Raw genomic sequence first — 18022 nt, forward strand, 5'->3', positions numbered from 1 at the left:
AGAAAATCAGAGTTAAAATGGTTTTGGAGAAAAGCAAAGTCTTTTCCTTAGGCAAGTGCATAAAATCTCATCTATACAAACAGAAGTATCATGTTTGCTTGCTGCAATTCTTTTAGCTTTACCCTATAAAATACGAATGTGTAGAGCTTGTGGCCCCATGTGGATCCAATTAGTGTTTCCAAGCACAAAATTAAATGTTCCCTGATAAAAAACATTCATAACAAAAAAGCCCATCGATAATATCCGGGAAACAAAACATAGAGCCTATAGCAATATCTGGGATTGAGTAAGCCAAAACACAACCGGATATTTCTGGTGTCATCCAGTCATATCTGGAAAAATTAGTGTGGAATTCGTATGCAATGGAACGAGAAAATCACAGTCAAAATGGTTTTGGAGAAAAGCAAACTCCTTTCGTTAGGTAAGTACATAAAATGTCATCTATACAAACAGAAATATCATGTTTGTTTGCGCAGTTCCCCTAGCTTTCTCCCTAGAAAATAAGTATGTGTAGAGCTGGTGTCTCCATGTGGAGTCAACTAGTGTTTCCCAGCACAAAATTAAATGTTCCCTGATAAAAAACATTCAAAACAATAAACTCCGTGGATAATATCCTGAAAACACAAACACAGAGGCTGTAGTAATATTAGGGATTGTGTTAGCCAAAACAACACCGGATATTTCTGTTTTCATCCAGTCATATCCGGAAAAATTGGTGTGGAATTCGTATGCAATGGACCGAGAAAATCACAGTAAAAATGGTTTTGGAGAAAAGCAATGTCTTTTCTTTAGGCAAGTGCATAAAATGTCATCTATACAAATAGAAATATCATGTTTGTGTGTCGCAGTTCCTCTAGGTTTCTCCCTAGAAAATACGAATGTGCAGAGCTGGTGTCTCCATGTGGAGTCAACTAGTGTTTCCCAGCACAAAATTAAATGATCCCTCATAAAAAAATTCAAAACAATAAACTCCGTTGATATATATCCTGAAAACACAAACACAGATGTTGTAGCTATATCCGGGGTTGAGTTAGCCAAAAAAAAACCGGATATTTCTGGTTTCATCCAGTCATATCCGGACAAAATTGTGTGGAATTCGTATGCAATGGACTGAGAAAATCACAGTAAAAATGGTAGAGCTGGTGTATCCATGTGCAATCAACTATTGTTTCCCACCACAAAATTAAATGTTCCCTAATAATACACATTCAATAAAATAAAGTCCGTCAATAATATCCAGAAAACACAAACACAGTGGCTCTCGCAATATGTGGGATTGAGTTAGCCAAAACACAACTGGACATTTCTGGTTTCGTCCAGTCATATCCGGACAAAGTGGTGTGGAATTCATATGCAATGGACACAGACAATCACAGTAAAAATGGTATTGGAGAAAAGCAAATTCTTTCGTTAGGCAAGTGCATATAATGTCATCTATACCAACAGAAATATCATGTTTGTTTGCCGCAGTTCCCCTTGCTTTTTCCCTAGAAAATACGAATGTGTAGAGCTGTTGTCTCCATATGTAACCAGTTAGTGTTTCCAAGCCCAAAATTAAATGTTGCCTGATAAAAAACATTTAAAACAATAAAGTCCATCGATAATTTCCAGAAAACACAAACGCAGAGGCTGCGCAATATGTGGGATTTTGTTAGCCAAAACACAACCGGATATTTCTGCTGTTATCCAATCATATCCTGACAAAGTGATGTGGAATTTGTATGCAATGGACAGGGTACATCACAGTAAAAATGTTTTTGAAATAAAGCATGGTTTTTTCGTTAGGGAAATGCATGAAATGTCACCTATACAAACAGAAATATCATATTTTTTGCTGCAGTTCCTCTTGCTTTTTCCCTACAAAATACGAATGTGTAGAGCTGGTGTATCCATGCGTAATCAACTATTGTTTCCCAGCACAAAATTAAATGTTCCCTGATAATAAACATTCAATAAAATAAGTCCGTCGATAATATCCAGAAAACACAAACACAGTGGCTCTCACAATATGTGGGATTGAGTTAGCCAAAACACAACCGGATATTTCTTGTTTCATCCAGTCATATCCTGACAAAGTGGTGTGGAATTCGTATGCAATGGTACGCGAACATCACAGTAAAAATGGTTTTGGCGAAAAGTAAAGTCTTTTCGTTAGGCAAGTGCATAAAATGTCACATATACAAACAAAAATATCATGTTTGTTTGCAGCAGTTCATCTAGCTTTCTCCCAAAAAAATACGTATGTGTAGATCTGGTGTCTCCATGTGGAACCAATTAGTGTTTCCAAGCACAAAATTAAATGTTCCCTGATAAAAAACATTCAAAACAATAAAGTCCATCGATAATATCCGGAAAACAAAACACAGAGGCTGTCGCAATATGTGGGATCGAGTTAGCCAAAACACAACCGGATATTTCTTGTTTCATCCAGTCATATCCGGACAAAGTGGTGTGGAATTCATATGCAATGGACAGAGACAATCACAGTAAAAATGGTATTGGAAAAAGCAAAGTGTTTCTGTTAGGCAAGTGCATAAAATGTCACCTATACCAACAGAAATATCATGTTTGTTTGCCGCAGTTCCCCTTGCTTTCTCCCTAGAATATACGAATGTGTAGAGCTGTGGTCTCCATGTGGAACCAATTAGTGTTTCCAAGCACAAAATTAAATGTTCCCTGATAAAAAACACTTAAAATAATAAAGTTCCTGGATAATATTCTGAAAACACAAACACAGAGGCTGTCGCAACATGTGGGATTGAGTTAGCCAAAATATAAGCTGATATTTCTGGTTTCATCCAGTCATATCCAGACAAAATGGTGTGAAATTCGTATACAATGCACACAGTCAATCACAGTAAAAATGGTTTTGGAGAAAAGCAAAATCTTTTTGTAAGACCCTTGCTAAAATTATATATTAAAATAATTTTAACAAGGGTTAAAAAGTTTGGCTGCTGACAGTTACTATTCCTTAAGATAACTGTGTCTCCACCTGCCTAAAGAATAACCTTGGGAAACTGCCTTGTGAAACTGCTCTGTGTAACTGTCTCATGCGATAACACTTGCAGGAGTCCGGAAAAGAGTTGCAATAAGGTTCTGTGACCATTGTATAAATTTACCCCTTCCCTCACTACAATCGCAACAAGAGTTTGCCCTTCAAAATAGCCAATCACCAAATGCCCCACATACATATGTCAATCAGGTGGCTATTGTCTTTAAAAACTGCTGTAATCCCTGCTCAGGGCTCTCTTGCTCTCTAGACTGCCTGAGGTGCTGCGGAGACCGTTTGCGCATATGTATTAATAAATATCCTCTTGCTTTTGCATCTACTGGGCTGGAGTTTTGGGTCTTTGGGCGACCACCCGAGCGCATTGGATTCCCAGATTTGGGGTCCTTCATTGGGGGCTCGTCCAGGATTTGGACACCCCCAGACCCAATTCTGTGACCAGTTGGAGGTAAGCTACTTGTTTTATTGGTTCCATCCTTCTCGTCGTCTGGTCAGTGTTTAAGTCTGCACTTGGTGCCCGTACAGGACTTGAATTTGTATCGGACCAGTGGGGGAGGCAGATGTGCCCTGAGACCCCTGGTCCCACACTGGGGGATGCTCCAGCGGTGGTTTGGGGGAAACAAGAGAGAAAGTGCCTCTCTCCTTCCCAGGGAGAGTCTGGCCATCTGGCCGCTCCCATTTGAACTTGTACTTTCGGTTTGCTACCGATTTGGTGCCGCGGCTCCTCTTGTGTGTTGTGTGCGTCTGTTTTCTTGTTCCCCTCCTCATTCGTTTTACTCTCTCTGTACCCATGGGGCAACAACTAACCACCCCTTTAAGCCTTACTTTAGGCCACTGAAAAGAAGTTCAAAACTGCGCGCACAATCAGTCGATCGACGTCAAAAGTAAAAAGTGGGTGACTTTCTGTTCCTCGGAATGGTCGACCTTTGAGGTTGGTTGGCCTGGCCTAGGGACAGGACATTTAATGCTGATATTATCTCACAGGTCAAGGTATGAGTCTTTCAACCAGGACCCCATGGACACCCTGACCAGGTTCCCTATATCACCGTGTGGGAAGACCTGACCCAAGACCCTCCCCTAATAAAGGCTATAAAGACTCCATTACAGATGCAGGAAATAGGGTTAAAAAAGGTGAGCCATAGAACAGTTCATTGATGCCATAGGAATAGTCAGTCCTTGGTTCGCAGAAGGAGTCGTGGATGAGCAACATTAAAATGTACTCAAAAAAGATTTAAATGTGCATTTAAAGAAACAAAACAAGCTGTAACAAAGGCTGGAAAAACTTTATTGCAGATGTAGAGGATAGGGTTAAAGAAACAAACCGTAGAGAAATTTATCAGCACTGTTAAAAAAAGTTTTGTCCTTGGTTTGCTGAAGAGGGTGTTGTAAATAAGAAACACTGGGAGTAAAAAAAATATAAATCAGTGTACACTGGACAGCCCTCACCCTGTATTTAAATATTTTACTTAAAGTAAACGTTACCTGTTGTAAAATTAATATTACTATGTAAAATGAGAAATTGTGGTAACAAAGTGTCCGGACTACCCATTCTATTTTTGCATTATGTGTTAACTCTACCCTATTATTAATAGGAATGCTTGAACAGATTATGCTTGGTTTGCTTTACAAAAAATTGTAAATTCCAACACAATCCCATCAAGATGGCATGTACCAATGCCATCGCACTAGTCCAAGTGATCAATTTCAGCTCACAATTGATAGCTCTGATAGCTCTAAGAGTCAAAGAGATCACACAAACAAGACAAGTATCTGCTAATACTAACTGATAGAATCAAAAAGGGAGAGAAAAATCCAACATGGGAAGTGGGATACACAGCAGACTCATAGAATGGCAGATGTCCTAAACAACACTCTGGCCTCAGAATCAAACCTCAAGGCATTCAGATCTGGCTGAAGAGCCCATGAGAGTACAGCAGGCATGGAAAGCCAAGATATCATGGAAAAAAAAAGACCTAAATGAATGATCTCTGTGAGTGAGATCCCAGTGGAAAGAACGGGGCCATCAAAGAAGGAGGTACCCTTCTCCGAAGGGAGGAGAGAACTTCCACTTTGACTATGACCCTATCGGAATAAGATCAAAGTCAGCGAACTCTAAAGGCTTCCATAGCCCTGGCAACTCACGACTAGAGCCTAGGGAGATTACTGACGCCATGAACAGGAGTGTCAAATTGTTAAATCAGCAACAGGAGTCACTGTGTACTTACACCCCATGTGGGATCTGTCCCTAATGTGTCGTCTAAAGCCAAGTGATGCTATAACTAGTACTGAAACAGTATTTTTATACTTTGCGTTTCTGTGTGGGCACAAACTGATGAGGTCTTTACTAATTATATACTGAAGTGGTCTTCTGTATATAAAGAAAATTGGAAATGAAAAAAAAAAAACAACCTGGTGTTGAAATGGAAATGGCATAGAAAATTAATTAATTTGAAAAAAAAATTATGTAGGATCTCTGTCTTTAATGTGCTGTACATTGCTATTTAATGCTATAATTAGTAATCCAATGGTAGTTTTTTTCACTTTATGTTGCTATATGGGCAAAATGTTGAAATCTTTACCTAATATATACTAAACTGATCTTCTGTATACAAAGAGAATTGAAAATGAATCTTTACATGAATGGAAGGGGAAAGGGAACAGGAAAGGGGAGGGTTGTGGGCGGGAGGGAAGTTATGGGAGGGAGAAAGCCATTGTAACCCATAAGCTATACTTTGGAAATTTATATTCATTAAATAAAAGTTTAATAAAAAAGATTAAAAAATTGTAAATCAAAATATGCTGCAAATAGTTAAGATTGCACAAACCTACAAGAATGTAACAATTACAGATAGTAAGAGGCTACTATCATTATGGCTAAATGGTTACCCACCGTGTTCCATCCCCTAAAAAATTTGTTGTCTTATCAAAAAGAGATGTTACAAATATTTAATGAAATCCGAATCACTAATTTCAGAGTAATGCAAAATGTTAGCGCATTTGTTAATTGGACTGTGTGCACCTCAACATGTCTGTTTAACAAGTAACAGTGCGTCAGATCTCCATGCCATGGGATTGTCTAGCCAGTTCTTAGGCTGTCTGCAGCAGCTTGAGTTGTTGTATTGAAATGGTACTGTTTTTTTATGTCCTTGACATGGGTGCCCAAGAAGCTAATTCCCCCTCAGATATGTTTCAATTTATCCTTAAAATGCCTTAAATATTATTGTGTTTGCTAAATGTATACTTGTATGAAAAATTTGTATTGCATTCTTATAATGTGTTAATTATGTCTACCTCTCAATGCAACCCTAGGGCTAAATGTAAGGACAGATTTTTGGGATGGAGAGGCTTGTATCTAGGTTCAGCTCTGGTAGACAAGTAACTTTGCTGCCGGATGACCTTCTCCTGCTCCTTGGGAGCCTGGCCAGTTCCCGGGGAGGAGGATAAAGGAATGTTTCTGATAAACAGGTGGACATGCTTTGTGTCTCGGCTCTCTGGCCAAGATCCAAGACGGGAAGCACTGCTTGCCTAAAATCTTAGCAATGAGCCACCCGTGTCCTTGGGGGCTTTAAGAGGGAGCCGGAGCAAGCCTCTGCTGCTGCTCTTTCATCCCAGGGGAACACACAGTCAAGCTAAATGTTAAACATGCCTGTAATGATTACTGATAATGTCTGATTCTCAGTATGGATCCTTTTCTGGTGCTTTGTGAAGATTGCCTAGTGATGCCCACAGTACTATAAATTCTGCTAACCATAAGTACAATGTAAACATGGATCGATTGGCTACTGTGGCTGAGGTGTTCTGTAACAGTCCCTTTGATAAGGGATTAACAAAATGGATTCACTTAAAAACAGGACATTCAGGACCTGCCGCTCTGCAGGGACATGTACAAAAATTGTCCAAGTCAAAAATCAAAATAAGGCTCCTCCTGGGATTTTCCCCCACTGCTAAAGGAAAGGCATTGGGCCAATTAATGTCACCCCAAAACTGATAAAAAAGGTAATTCACTAAAAAACAGAGTTCAGGAAAACTGGAAGCGGGGCAAGCCTCAGGCCCTCCCTACAGGGATCAGTGGACCCTCTTGCTATAATATCATTATAGCAATGGAGCCATGTTTATTGCAACATTCTGTTAATCTATGCTCCTTTACCATCTTTCCTCTAAATAATTTTAGTGTGCACGACAAGTCTTGCAGCATATTTCTTGCAGATTAAACTAAAAGTAACTAAGTCTGTGCACAGCAGACAGCAGAAAAATAATTTGCTGTCACAAATTGGCATAGTCGACAGGATCTGCAAGTATACAAAGCAATGCCTTTCTTTAAAAAGAAAACTGAAGTTGTATGTGTAACCTGTGATGCTCCTGGCTGGAAAGACCCTCAGTTGGCCTCTTTGGCAAAAAAATGGGCTCTCTGCTCAGGATTGAGTAAAAATTAAAATGACAAGTTACGGAGTGCACAGCCTCCACAAGTTATTGAGGTTTGCAATCAGTGCCAGTAAAAAAGGGAAATAAACTATAGGCTTTGGGGAGGTGAGGATGGATTTTGTTATCTGCATACTGATGCATGTGTAAGCAATTTAAAAAAAAGGGGGTACAAAATAAATATAAATTAAAAAATGCTGCCCTTTGGAGTCAAACCACTAGGTGGTAATAAAAAAATTATCTAATTTGGCATGTTAAGAAATCAGATAAAACCTGGAAAATAACTGTGGATTACAGAAGGTTTGAGTAAGTTACAAAAGGTTCGAGTAAGTTACAGAAGGTGTGAGAAAGTTACAAAATGTTATGGAAAGAAGACATTTTCAGTTATAAAACTATTATTCTATTTTCTTTAACATAAAATCAAAATCTGATCCTCTGTTAAAGCAATGAGTTAAAGTAATCTATTATGTTCAAGTCTTGATGTCTCTGTTAAATTCTAACTGTTTAATAATAGCTGCGAAAAGAGCAATGGTGAAATGGAGGGATCCTATCACCAATCAATGGAATGGACCTGATCTGGTACTGGAATGGGACGCGGGCTCCTAAGGGATGGGTTTTTCTATGCAGCCAATATGCCTTTACATCATTAGCCTCTGATAACTTCTGCAATTGCTCCCTGGGCCATGTGGCCCCAATGCTGACATCTGTATTTACAGCGGCGGATAGAGCGTGTCGGCGGCACGCTTCACCTGAAGACTGTAATGGCAACGTCATCCTAATAGGAGAGGACACTGCCCTTGCCATGGCTGTATCAGTAGTAAGTGTTCCTGGACTGGCCTTTGGAAATAACCGTGGACTGTGAAGGCTTGCATGTTTAGTGACCAAAACAATCTTACTGCTACTGGACTGTCCAATATAGCTGAAGAATTGGTTCAAGTTTGCTACCAAACCTCCTTTGTAATCAAAAATAATTGATATTTGGCTGTATGTTTCATCTCTCACCTAATGTCAGGCTGGAATGGTACTCAAAGACGGGTAAGACACTCATCATCCTATACCAACCTAAGACAGGGCTCTAGGCCAAGCTGCCAGAGTTACCGATGATGGGTAAGGACAGGAATGACTGAGGGCAACCTAAGACAGAGGCCATTCTCAATTAAATAAAAAGGGGGTTGCGGCAGGTGTGGAAAGAGCACCACTGCCCTTGCAAAAAAAAAATAATATACAATGCCAGAAATATCAGGCCCTCCATAGGGCAGTAGAAGACCTAGAGCAGACCATCGGTAAGCTAGAACAGTCTTTAACATCACGTTCAAAAGTAGTGTTGCAGAACAGAAGGAGGATGGTCTTATTGGTTTTTTTAAAAAAAGGGTTTATGGGCTGCTCTAAAAAAAGTGCTACTTCTACACTGATCATTCAGGGATCATCAGGGACTCTATGGCTAAACTAAGAAAAACCCTTAAAATTTTAAGATTAAAATCAGTACAAAAAGAAGATGAGGGAATGTAAGACCCCTGCTAAAATTAAATATTAAAATAATTTTAGCAAGGGTTAAAAAGTTTGGCTGCTGACAGTAGCCATTCCTTAAGATAACTGTGTCTCCACCTGCCTGCAGAATAACCTTGGGAAACTGCCTTGTGAAACTGCTCTGTGTAACTGTCTCATGCGATAACACTTGCAGGAGTCTGGAAAAGAGTTGCAATAAGGTTCTGTGGCCATTGTATAAATTTACCCCTTCCCTCACTACAATCGCAACAAGAGTTTACCCTTCACAATAGCCAATCACCAAACTCCCCACATACATATGTCAATCAGGTGGCTATTGTCTTTAAAAACTGCTGTAACCCCTCCTCAGGGCTCTCTTGCTCTCTAGACTGCCTGAGGTGCTGGGGAGCCCATTTACGCAAACGTATTAATAAATATACTCTTGCTTTTGCATCTACTGGGTTGGGCTTTTGGGTCACTGGGCGACCACCCGAGCGTGTTGGATTCCCAGATTTGGGGTCCTTCATTTTCATTAGAAAAGCGCATATAATGTCACCTATACAAACAGAAATATCATGTTTGTTTGCCACAGTTCCTCTAGCTTTCTCCCTAGAAAATACGAATGTGTAGATCTGGTGTTTCCATGTGAACCAATTAATGTTTCCAAGCACAAAATTAAATGTTCCCTGATAAAAAAACATTCAAAATAATAAGGTCCCTCGATAATATCCAGGAAACACAAACACAGAGGGTTTCACATTATTTCGGATTGAGTTAGCCGAAACACAACCGGATATTTCTGGTTTCAACCAGTCATATCTGCACAAAGTGGTGTGGAATTAGTATGCAATGGAATGAGAAAATCACAGTAAAAATGGTTTTGGAGAAAAGCAAAGTGTTTTCGTTAGGCAAGTGCATAAAATGTCATCTATACAAACAGAAATATCATCTTTGTTTGCCAGAGTTCGTCTAGCTTTCTTCATACAAAATATGAATGTGTAGAGCTCTTGTCTCCATGTGAAACCAATTAGTGTTTCCCAGCAGAAAATTAAATGTTCCCTTATAAAACACATTCAAAACAATAAAGTCCGTCGATAATATCCAGAAAAAACAAACACAGATGCTGTCGCAATATGTGGGATTGTGTTAGTCAAAACACAACAGGATATTCTGGTTTCATCCAGTCATATCCGGACAAAGTGGTGTTCAATTCGTATACAATGGACAAAAACAATCACAGTAAAAATGCTTTGGAGAAAATCAAATTCTTTTCATTGCACAAGTGCATAAAATGTCACCCATATAAATAGAAATATTATGTTTCTTTGCCACAGTTCCTCTAGCTTTCTCCCTACAAAATATGAATGTGTAGAGCTTATGTCTCCATGTGGAAACTATTAGTATTTCCAAGCACAAAATTAAATGTTCCCTGATAAAAAACTTTCAAAACAATAAAGTCCATCGATAATATCCAGAAAAAACAAACACAGAGGCTGTCTCAACATGTGGGATTGAGTTAGCCAAAGCACAACCGGATATTTCTGGTTTCATCAAGTCATATCCAGACAAAGTGGTGTGGAATTCATATAAAATGGACACAAACAATCACAATAAACATGGTTTTGGAGAAAAGCAAAGTCAATCCATTAGGCAAGTGCATAAAATGTCATCTATACAAACAGAAATATCATGTTTGTTTGCCACAGCTCCTCTAGCTTTCTCCATACAAAATACGAATGTTTAGAGCTGGTGTCTCCATGTGGAACCAGTTAGTGTTTCCAAGCACAAAATTAAATGTTCCCTGATCAAAAACATTTAAAACAATAAAGTCCGTCGATAATATCCAGAAAACACAAACACAGAGGCTGTCACAATATCTGGGATTCAGTTAGCCAAAACACAACTGGATATTTCTGGTTTCATCCAGTCATATCCAGACAAAGTGGTGTGGAATTCATATACAATGGACACAGACAATCACAGTAAAATGGTTTTGGAGAAAAGCAGTCTTTTCTTTAGCCAAGTGCATAAAATGTCATGTATACAAACAGAAATATCATGTTTGTTTGCCGCAGTTCCTCAAGCTTTCTCCCTACAAAATACGATTGTGTAGAGCTTGTGTCTCAATGTGGAACCCATTAGTTTTTCCATGCACAAAATTAAATGTTCCCTGATAAAAACATTCAAAACAATAATGTCCTTCGATAATATCCGGAAAACACAAACACAGAGGCTTTCAAATTATCTGGGATTGAGTTAGCCAAAACACAACCGGATATTTCTGGTTTCATCCACTCATATCTGGAAAAAGTGGCGTGGAATTCATATGCAATGGACTGGGAACATCACAGTAAAAATGGTTTTGAAGAAAAGCAAAGATTTTCGTTACGCAAGTACATAAAATGTTATCTATACAAACAGAAATATCATGTTTCTTTGCCGCAGTTCCTCTAGCTTTCTCCCTAGAAAATACAAATATGTAGAGCTGTTGTCTCCATATGGAACACATTAGTGCTTCCAAGCATAAAATAAAATGTTCCCCCATAAAAAACATTCAAAACAATAAAGTCCATCGATAATATCCAGAAAACACAAACAAAGATGCTTTCACAATATTTGGGATTCAGTTAACCAAAACACAACCAGATATTTCTGTTTTCATCCAGTCATATCCGCCAAAGTGGTGTGGAATTTGTACGAAATAGACCAAAAAAATCACAGTAAAAATTATTTTGGAGAAAACCAAAGTCTTTTCGTTGGGCAAATGCATAAAATGTCATCTATACAAACAGAAATAACATGTTTTTTTGCTGCATTTCCTCTAGCTTTCTCCCTAGGAAATATGAATGCTAGACCTCGTGATTCCATGTGGAACCCGTTAGTGTTTCAAGCACAAAATTTAGTGTTCCCTGATAAAAAACATTCAAAACCATAAAGTCTGTCGATGATATCCAGAAAACACAAACACAGAGGCTGTCACAATATCTGGGATTGAGTTATACAAAACACAACTGGATATTTCTTGTTTCATGCAGTCATAACTGGACAAACTGGTGTGGAATTCGTATGCAATGGACTGGGAACATCACAGTAAAAATGGTTTTGGAGAAAAGCAAAGATTTCCTTAGGCAAGTGCATAAAATGTCATCTATACAAACAGAAATGTCATGTTTGTTTGCCGCAGATCCTCTAGCTTCCTAACTAGAAAATACGAATGTGTAGAGCTGGTGTCTCCATGTGGAACCAATTAGTGCTTGCAAGCACAAAATTAAATGTTCCCTGAAAAAAAATATTTAAAACAGTAAAGTCCGTTGATAATATCCAGAAAACACAAACAGAGAGGCTGTCGCAATATCTGGGATTGAGTTAAGCAAAACACAACCGGATATTTTTGGTTTCATCCAGTCATATCCTGACAAAGTGCTGTGGAATTCGTATGCAATGGGCTGAGAAAATCACAGTAAAAATTGTTTCGGAGGAAAGCAAGTCTTTTCGTTAGTCAAGTGCATGAAATGTCATCTATAGAAACAGAAATATCATGTTTGTTTGCCGCAGTTCCTCTGGCTTTCTCCCTAGAAAATTCGAATGTGTAGAGCTGGTGTCTCCATGTGGAACCAATTAGTGTTTCTACGCAATAAAATTAAATGTTCCCTGATGAAAACATTCAAAGCAAAAAGTCCGTTGACAATAACTGGAAAACACAAACACAGAGTCAGTAGCAATATCTAGGGTTGAGTTAGCCAAAACACAACCGGATATTTCTGGTTTCATCCAGTCATATCCGGACAAAGTTGGCTTTAATTCATATGCAATCCACCAAGAAAATCACAATAAAATGGTTTTGGAGAAAAGCAAAGTCTTTTCTTTAGGCAAGTGTAAGAAATGTCATCTATACAAACAGAAATATCATGTTTGTTTGCCGCAGTTCCTCCAGCTTCCTCCCTAAGAAATACGAATGTGTAGAGCTGGTTTCTGCATGTGGAATGAATTCGTGTTTCCCAGCACAAAATTAAATGTTCCCTCATAAAAAGTATTCAAAACAAAAAGTCCGTTGATAATAACCGGAAAACACAAACACAGAGGCTTTCGCAATATCTGAAATTGTGTTAGCCAAAACACAACCGGATATTTCTTGTTTCATCAGTGGTATCCGGAGAAAGTGGTGTGACATTCGTATAAAATGGACATAGACAATCACAGGAATAATGGTTTTGGATAAAGCAAAATATTTTTGTTGGTCAAGTGCATAAAATGTCCATCTATACAAACAGAAATATCATGTTTGTTTTTCACAGTCCTGTAGATTTCTCCAAAGAAAATACGAATGTGTAGAGCTGGTGTCTCCATGTGGAACCAACTATTGTTTCCCAGCACAAAACTGAATGTTCCCTGATGAAAAACATTCAAAACAATAAAGTCTATCGATAATATCCGGAAAACACACACAAGAGGCTTTCCCAATATCTGTGATTGAGTTAGCCAAAACACAACCGGATATTTCTGATTTCATCCAGTAATATCCAGAAAAGTGGAGTGGAATTCGTATAAAATGGACAAAGAAAATCACAGGAAAAAAAGACTTTGGAAAAAAGCAAAGTATTTTCCTTAGGGAAGTGCATGAAAAGTCATGTATACAAACAGAAATATCATGTTTGTTTGCCGCAGTTCCTCTAGCTTTCTGCTTAGCAAATACGAATGTGTAGAGCTGGTGTCTCCATGTAGAACCAATTAGTGTTTCCAAGCACAAAATTAAGTGTTCCCTGATAAAAAAAACATTGAAAACAATAAAGTCCGTCGATAATATCCAGAAAACACAAACACAGAGGCTGTCGCAAAATCTGGGATGTAGTTAGCCAAAACACAACCGGATATTTCTGGTTTCATCCAGTCATTTCCGGAGAAACTGGTGTGGAATTCATATGCAGTGGACTGAGAAAATCAGAGTAAAAATGGTTTTAGAGAAAAGCAAAGTCTTTTCATTCGTCAAGTGCATAAAATGTCATCTATACAAACAGAAATATCATGTTTGTTTGCCACAGCTCCTCTAGCTTTCTCCCTAGAAAATATGAATGTGTAGAGCTGCTGTCTCCATGTGGAACCAGTTAGTGTTTCCCAGCACAAAATTAAATGCTCCCTAATAAAAAACATTAAAAATATTAAAGTCCGTTGATAATATGCGGAAATCACAAACACAGAGGCTTTCACAATATTTCAGACTACGTTAGCCAAAACACAAAAGGATATTTGCGGTTTCATCCAGTCATATCGGACAAACAGTGTGGAATTGGTATGCAATGGATCAAGAAAATCACAGTAAAAATGGTTTTGGAGAAATGCAAATCTTCTTTTTTGGCAAGTGTATAAAATGTAATCTATACAAACAGAAATATCATGTTTGTTTGCCGCAGTTCCTATAGCTACCACCCTAGGAAATACGAATGTGTAGAGCTGGTGTCTCCAAGTGGAGTCAACTAGTGTTTCCCAGCACAACATTAAATGTTACCTGATAAAACCATTCAAAACAATAAAGTCCATCGATAATATCCAGAAAACACAAACACAGAGTTTGTAGCAATTTCTGGGATTGAGTTAGCAAAAACACAACCGGATATTTCTGAATGCATCCAGTCATATCCGGACAAAGTGTTGTGGCATTCATATACAACGGACTGAAAAATCACAGTAAAATGGTTTTGGAGAAAAGCAAAGTCTTTTCTTTAGGCAAGTGCATAAAATGTCCATCTTTACAAACAGAAATATCATGTTTGTTTTCCACAGTTCATCTAGATTTCTCCCTAGAAAATACGAATGTGTAGAGCTGGTGGCCCCATGTGGATCCAACTATTCTTTACCAGCACAAAACTAAATGTTCCCTTATAAAAAACATTCCAAACAATAAAGTCAATCAATAATATCCCGAAAACACAAACACAGAGGCATTCGCAATATCTGAAATTGAGTTAGCCAAAACACAACCGGATATTTCTGGTTTCATCCAGTGGTATCCGGGCAAAGTGGTGTGCAATTGGTATAAAATGGACCAAGAAAATCACAGGAAAAATGGTTTTGGAGAAAAGCAAAGTCTTTTCCTTAGGCAAGTGCATAAAAGTCCATCTATACAAACAGAAATATCATGTTTGTTTGCCACAATGCCTCTAGCTTTCTCCCTAGAAAATACGAATGTGTAGAGCTGGTGTCTCCATGTGGAACCAATTAGTGTTTCTATGGTACAAAGTTAAATGTTCCCTGATAAAAAAAACATTCAAAACAATAAAGTCAGTTGATAATATCTGGAAAGCACAAACACAGAGGCTGTAACAATATATGGGATTGAGATAGCGAAAACACAACCGGAGATTTCTGGTATCAGAAAGTCATACGGGACAAACTGGTGTGGAGTTCGTATGCAATGGATTGAGTAAATCACAGTAAAAAAGGTTTTGGAGAAAAGCAAATCTTCTCATTAGGCAAGTGTATAAGATATCATCTATTCAAACAGAAATATCAAGTTTGTTTGCCGAAGTTCCTCTAGCTTTCTCCCTAGAAAATATGAATGTGCATAGCTGGTGTCTCCATGTTTAACCAATTAGTGTATCTACGGTACAAAATTAAATTTTCCCTGATAAAAACACTCAAAACTATAAAGTCCATAGATAATATCCAGAAAACACAAACACAGAGGCTTTCACAATATTTTGGATTGAGTTAGCCAAAACACAACCGGATAATTCTGGTTTCATCCAGTCATATGCGGATAAAGTGGTGTGGAATTCGTATACAATGGACCGAGAGAATTACAGTATAAATGATTTTGAAGAAAAGCAAAGTCTTTTAGTTAGGCAAGTGCATAAAATGTTATCTATACAAACAGAAATATCATGTTTTTTTGCCACAGTTCCTCTAGTTTTCTGCCTAGAAAAGACGAACGTGTAGAGCTGGTGAATCCATGTGGAACCAATTAGTGTTTCCCAGCAGAAAATTAAAAGTTCCCTGGTAAATAAACATTCAAAACAATAAATTCCGTCGATAATATCTAGAAAACACAAACACAGAGGCTGTAGCGATATGTGGGATTGAGTTAGACAAAACTCAACCGGATATTTCTAGTTTCATCCAGTCATATCCGGACAAACTGTTGTGGAATTCATATGCAATGGACCAAGAAAATCATAGTTAAGATGGTTTTGGAGGAAAGCAATGTCTTTTCATTAGGCAAGTGTATAAAATGTCATCTATTCAAACAGAAATATCATATTTGTTTGCCACAGTTCCTCTATGTTTCTCCTTAGAAATTACGAATGTGTAAGCTGATGTCTCCATGTGGAGTCAACTGGTGTTTCTACGGTACATAATTAAATGTTCCCTGATAAAAAAAAATTCAAAACAATAAAGTCTGTCGAGAATATCCGGAAAACTTTAACACAGAACCTGTAGCAATATCTGGGATTGAGTTAGCCAAAACACAACCGGATATTTCTGGTTTCATCAAGTCATATCTTGAAAAAGTGGTGTGGAATTCGTATGCATCGGACTTCGAAAATCACAGTAAAAATGGTTTTGGAGAAAAGAAAAGTCTTTTCCTTCGGCAAGTGCATAAAATGTCATCTATAGCAAGTGCCTCTTGTTGGTTGATCAGTTTATAATTTTAAACATGGCGACTTAAAGTCTTTTGTCATCCACAGTTATATATGATGTGCTGCTCATAAAACTAAAGTGTTGTTGGTTCTGTGTTTAGCTGTCCTCCTATAGGTTCCTATGGACTTTTTCCAGCCACTTTTTTGTATTCAGTACTTTGGGATCGCTCTGTAAACAGATGAAGCCAATAATGTATTAACAGTACCAACTGAGAGAAAGTATGGTTAACTGAGGTTACTAAAAAGAAAAAGCAATTCAAATCAATTGGCAATCGACAAAAAGAGTTAAAGATTTTAAAAGCTATTATTAAAATTGCTATATTGGTCTTTTATGCTATATTATATGTGTGTACATATTGTATGTCCACATGGGGAAATTTTATTAAGAGTTTTATTTTAAATGGCTTATAGATAAGATTGTCCATAAATTTAAGCTGCTAAAATCAATCAAAGATACATTTTAATTTGTGGGACCTGAATCTGTGTATCATATGTTTTAGACTTGTTGGTAGGAAGAAACTAAAAACATTTTAGATGGTTGTGCTTAAGTTTACTGGCTAAACAAACTACACCATGTTAGATATTTAAGAGGTGTTTTCAAATACATGATTCTTAAAATTTATAGAAGGCATTGGACCTTCTGGTAAATGTTTTCTTAAGTTGTTATCTAATGGTTGAAACGGTTTGCTAAGTATTCATGTGATATTGCTATTGTCAGCAAGCGATCTAGGACTTGCTCCCTCATTTCTCTATTCTAAGCCCAACTTGTTCTTTCATTTCTCTATTCTCTTCAAGGTAGGAAACTAATTCTATTATGAAGGAATCTGTAGGATGCACAATTTAATCTTTAGACCTTATAAAAGAGATGGCTAGCATTTTTCTGTAATAGCATAGCCAAAATAAGAACTTAACTAATAATCTCATAGCTAGATTCACTTCGCCATCAGCGAAGTATACAGTAAGTAGAAAAAACCTCCCTTTCAGACCAAAGGGAAAGAAAGTTTTAAAGTGAGAATATAATTTTCCTCATGGGCATTGTCTACCTTAGAAAAACTACTACAGAACATGCCTGTGACTATAGACTTGTAGTTCAGGCCACCGAAGATTAGAGATGGGACATGGGCACTCCCTTGACTTGCATCCTCTGGTCTGCTATCACACAAACCAGGAGGAAAAGAAAGCTCGGCATCAGAAGCAATGGGTGGCAGGCCTATTAATGGCTGATCTGTACGGTGATCTGCCCTCAAGGAGACCCAACAGGCCAGTCCACTGCAGTGGCTTTCCATGTGGTAAGCCTGGGCTTCAGCAGAAGTCAGCTTGTGAAGAGCCCTGGCAGCTCTGCCAAGAGTTGGATCACTGGAAATGGACCTGCCCTGGAGTCGAAGGATGCCCAGGTCAGAGCCACAGATCTTATTGGCTCTAAGCTGAAAAGCCCTTCACTCAGGCCAACTTCCAAAGTGACCACTGCAGCTGAGGG

The sequence above is a fragment of the Lepus europaeus genome, unplaced genomic scaffold (assembly GCF_033115175.1).
Source record: "Lepus europaeus isolate LE1 unplaced genomic scaffold, mLepTim1.pri SCAFFOLD_30, whole genome shotgun sequence".
Lineage (NCBI taxonomy): Eukaryota > Metazoa > Chordata > Mammalia > Lagomorpha > Leporidae > Lepus > Lepus europaeus.